This window comes from Halichoerus grypus, chromosome 11, assembly GCF_964656455.1.
Source record: "Halichoerus grypus chromosome 11, mHalGry1.hap1.1, whole genome shotgun sequence".
Lineage (NCBI taxonomy): Eukaryota > Metazoa > Chordata > Mammalia > Carnivora > Phocidae > Halichoerus > Halichoerus grypus.
Window position 1 is genome coordinate 802,810 of NC_135722.1, and position 5,366 is coordinate 808,175.

Genomic DNA, 5,366 nt, shown 5'->3' on the forward strand with positions numbered 1-5,366 from the left:
ACTCTTACAGAAAAATTGAAAAGGAAGAAATATTTCCCACCCTTTTCTCTGAGGCCATATTAATTACCCTGATGCCAAAACTACACAAAGACACCACAAGAGAAGAAAAACTATAGACCAACATCCCTCATGAACACAGATGCAAAAATTCTAAACAAAATTTTGGTAAATCAAACCTAACAACATATGACAATCATGACTAATTGGGTTTTATTCCAGAAATGCGAGGTTGTTGAGCATTCAGAATCAATGTAATTCACCTTATTATCAGACTAAAGAAGAAAAACCATATAATCCTCTCAATAGATGCAGAAAAAAAAACATTTAGCAAAATTCAACACCCATTCCTATAAAAACTCTCAGCAAACTAAAAATAGAAAAGACTTTCCTGATAAAGGGCATTTATAAAAAGCCCACAGCTGACATCGTACTTAATGACTGCATGCTTTTCACTGGAAGCGGGAACACGGCCAGGACACAGGCTCAGACCTCACCTCGGAAGCCAAGCGAGTGCAGTCAGGAAGAGAGAGAAATAAAAAACATCTAGACTGGCAAGGGAGAAGTAAGACTTATTCACAGGTGACATGGTCTTCTATGTAGAAAATCTAGAATCTACAAAAAAGCTGCTATAAGTAATGGGTGACTCTATCGAGGTTGTAGGTACCGTAAGATCAATGTACAAAAATCAATTATATTTTTATAAACTGGCAAAAATCAGAAATTGAAATAAAACACCATTTTAAAAAGCGTGAAAAACATGAAATACTGAGAGGAAAATCTGAAAACAGATGTGAAAGGCCCGTGCAACTGAACACCACACGCTGCTTGGAAAAATTAAAGACATAACCAGTGGAGAGATAGACCATGTCTGTGGGTTGGAAGACACAGTATCACTAAGATCAATTCTTCCCAAACTCATTTGTAGATACGATGCAATCTCAGCCCAAATCCTAGCAGGCTCTTTTGTCTTCCTTAAATGTTTGATGGATTTCCTTTCCCAGGAAATGCAAACTAATCTGTAGGGTCAGAAAAGAGATCGGAGGTACCTCTTGAGCAGGGAAGGGGCATGAGGAGTCTTTCACGGGTGATGGCTGTACGTAAGGTCACCATCCTGACTGTGACGATGGTCTCAGGTGTGTATTTATGTCAAACTGATGATCTGGACACTTAAGCATGTTCAGTGTGTTGTGTATGAGCTACCCCTCAGTAAAGCCTTTTTAAAATATTTTGAGTTGCAGCTATTAGATGAATTTTGTCCTGAATTTTCCAGAGCAGAAGTCATGAGTGTTTTCCATCTTGTAACATAAAATCATAGCCATAATTTATAAGAGGAACATAACATTCCAGAATTATTTTAGCAATTAAAGATTTAAAATTAATCATAAAAATATATTCAAGGCAAAACTGTAATGATGGTAAAAAAAAAGTCAGTGTTTGCAGGGGTTTTGGGGGAGGGCAGAATAGGTGGAGCAGGGCGATTTGGGGCAGTGGGATTCATGCAGCACTGTGCATTTGCTACAACTCACAGAACTTTATATGAGTGAGGCTTATATGCAAAAGGAAAAAGTGAGTGAGGAAGTTGGGGATCCCAGGATGGCATGCAGAAATGTGACGGACAATCCAACTGTATTACAAATACATGAAGTGACTTCCCTGGGAGCTGGGGGAGGGCATAGGGCTCTGTCCTTGGGGGCTCCACACAGAGCCCTCCCCTGGGACTCGACACCACCTGGTAATATCTGATTTCCTGTTACTCATACTGTGTTTCTCCAAAGAGCAACAGTCAACCCTCTGTGAAAAATGGCCACAGCACTGTCAGTCAGTGGACAGCGTGGGCTCAGGGCAGAGAGGACACATGGGGTCCACTGTATGGATCTGCCGATCTCTGGCTAGTGAGCTCAGGGTGCTCCTTCACCCTCCCTGATCCTTGGTTTCCTCATCTCTAGAATGGAGTAATGTGAGCACCTGCTTCCCAGAGCTATGAAGGGCTTTAAGGAGGTGGGGCAATTCAGCACTTGGCCACTGCCTGTAGATGATGAGCCCTCATGAGGTGTGAGCTCTGAGGAGCTGTTACAGAAGGCATGGCATACCCCATCACCCCAAGAGATTTCATTTCTTTATCCACTCATCCAGCCACAGACCTATTTGCCCACCCACTCATCCATCCACCTATTAACCTACCCATGCACCCATCCACCCACTATCCATCTACCCACCCGTTCACCCATCCACCCACCCACCCATTCATCCATCCACTATCCACCCATCCACCCATCCACTCATAATCCATCCACCCACCCATCCACCCATCCACTATCCACTATCCGTCCATCCATCCACCCACACATCCATCCATCCACCCATCCACCCATCCATCCATCCATACAGCCAGCCAGCCAGCCACCCACCCAGCCACCCATCCATCCATCCACCCATTCATTCATCCACCCATTCATCCATCCACTATCCACCCATCCACTCACCCATCCACCCATCCACTCATAATCCATCCACCCACCCATTCATTCATCCACCCATCCACCCACCCATCCACCCATCCACTATCCGTCCATCCATCCATCCACCCACCCATCCATCCATCCACCCATCCACGCATCCATCCATCCATCCAGCCAGCCAGCCAGCCACCCACCCAGCCACCCATCCATCCATCCACCCATTCATTCATCCACCCATCCATCCATCCACTATCCATCCATCCACCCATCCATCCACCCATCCACCCATCCATCCATGCATTCATCCATCCACCCATCCATCCACTATCCAACCATCCAACCATCCATCCATCCACTCATCATCCACCCATCCCCCTATCCTTCCCCATCCCTCCCTTCCTCCCTCCCTTCTTCCCTCCTTCCCTCCCTCCCTCCCTCCCTCCACCACCACCCAGCGACCCAGAAATAAATTTACTGAGCACATCTACTGTGAAGCTGGCCCATGGAGGAGCCCACATAGGCTGCTGTCCTCAAGGCACTTATAGAAAAAAGGCCAGCAGTGGTACACATTGTGGCCAGGGTGGTGAGGACAATGGTCAGGGCAAGGGCATGACACTTGGGCCAGATCTCAAGGTGGGGGTGACTGCCTAAAGGTGGCTGGTCTTCTGAAGCACAGTGGCCCTTTCCTCATAGGAAGGCCAGCCCAGTGGACACCTGCCCAGTGGAACCCAGGCCAAGAAGCCCAAACTGCTGACTTGGCCTCTCCCCATTCTTACCCAGAATAAATACCTCTGTGTGCTTACCACCCACCCTTTACACCCAGCTGCGGGGTGGGTAAGTTAACATCCTACTAGTAAACCCTTGCAGTCCCGTTGCAGATGATGTGGGACCTGGGCTTGCACACCCCAGATCTTTCAGAATCTTTGAAGGTGCAGGAAGTGGGCATGCTGCGATGTCTGAGTTCCCCTTTCTGATGTCTTGGGGAAGACATGGGGAGGAGGTGGGCATGGCTGGTGCTTTGTTTGTCTGCTCTTGAGTCCTAATGTACTCACTTGCCAGGGACTCTGTCCCTGTGGCTGGCTGGGGCTGGAGTCTCCCTGGGTGTCCATGGGATGGGAACCCAAGATTTCTCTGGGCACACCCTCCATCTGCCTGATGAGGCTTGGCCAGAGCCGTGGAACTGGGGTTGGGCGTAGGGTCTGAGAAGGGTATATATACATATATAAGAGAGAGAGAGACAGAGATTTATTTTAAGGAATTGTGGGGGCTGCAAGTCTGAAGCCTCAGGGTGGGCCTGCAGGCTGGACACCAGGGAAGAGCTGATATTGCAGCTCTAGACCAAAGGCCATCTGGAAACAGAATTCTTCTCTCCCAGGGGACCTCCTTCTTTCCCTCTTAAAGCCTTCAACTGATTGGATGAGGCCCACCCACATGAAGGGTGATTTATTCACATCTAAAACATACCTTCACAGCAACATCTAGACTGGTGTTTTATTGGTACCATGGCCTAGTCCTGTTGACACATAAAATTAACCTTCACACTAGGTGACTCAAAACGGGGGGCTGGCCGGCTGGGGACACGCCTGCTATCTTCAGGTCCCCCCGACAGGTGTGAGGCTTCCTCTTTTCTCTCCACAACATTCCTTTCTTCTTCCTCCCCTCCCCTACAACCCCAATGCCCCTCACCCCCATTCCCTCCCCTACAACCCTCCCCCACAACCCCTCTACTTCCTGATGAGTCAGGTTTGTGGACAGAAAGCAGTGAGACACTCACTTTAGGCTGTTTCATGACGTCTTTGTGGCCTCCTCCCTGTGGTAAATTCGTGCAATCCTTGGGAGCAGTGTCTTGTCAGGGTAAACACTGCTGGGTGTGGGGTCTGGCAGGGAGGCTCTGGGTGTCCCGGGCCCTGTGCTGGGGGGTCCACCTCTCGGGGCTGGGCGGTCAGCGTCTCCTCAACAACCTCCTGGCTGCAGTTGGGCAAGGCTGTGTCCTCCACTGAGGACTGGGGATGGGGAGGGGTCCCTGTGGGTCCCAGGGGGAGAACATGCTCCAGCTGCAGAGGGGACACTTCCAGGGACACATCCACATCTGTCCACGTGGTAAAGGTGATAGGGGTATGTGTCTCAGTGTACCAGGCGTCTGTGGCCCTGTTTGGGCATTTCTGTCCTGTATGTAGCAGAACCTGCGCCCTGACTCACCTGTAAGGGGCCCCACGACCACAGTGAGACAGCCCAGCTGGCTGTGGGCGCTGACCAGGGATCCGAGGGTGGCGCTGAGCATGGGAAGCCAACCTAGACTTTGCTGGGGGCGGTGGGGCGATGTGGGTCACCCCAGCCTGACGGAGCGTTCACCAGCACCTTCTGCAGGCTCCTTCCCACCGCACGCTCTGAGCCTCCACCCCATGCCTGGCGGCCTGATGTCACTGCTCCTCGGAGCCCCACCTGAGACGCTGCAACTGGGCCAGGAGTGTTAGGGTCAGACCTCTGGGCCTCAGGTCAACACTGCTGCCCCACCCATAGGAGACATAGGGTTGCCTTTCTCAGACCCCAGTAGTGGACTCCCACCTTCTCAGTCCCAGGGGAATACCCCACTTCTCCATCCCGGGGAGGACCCCACCTTCTCAGTCCCAAGGGAGGAACCCACCTTCTCAATCCCAGGGGAGGATCCCACCTTCTCAGTCCCAGGGGAGACCCCACTTCTCCATCCCGGGGAGGACTCCATCTTCTCAGTCCTGGGGAGGACTCCACCTTCTCAATCCCAGGGGAGGACCCCACCTTCTCAGTCCCAAGGGAGGCACCCACCTTCTCAGGCCCAGGGGAGGACCCCACTTCTCCATCCCGGGGAGGACCCCACCTTCTCAGTCCTGGGGAGGACCCTACCTTCTCAATCCCAGGGGAGGATCCCAC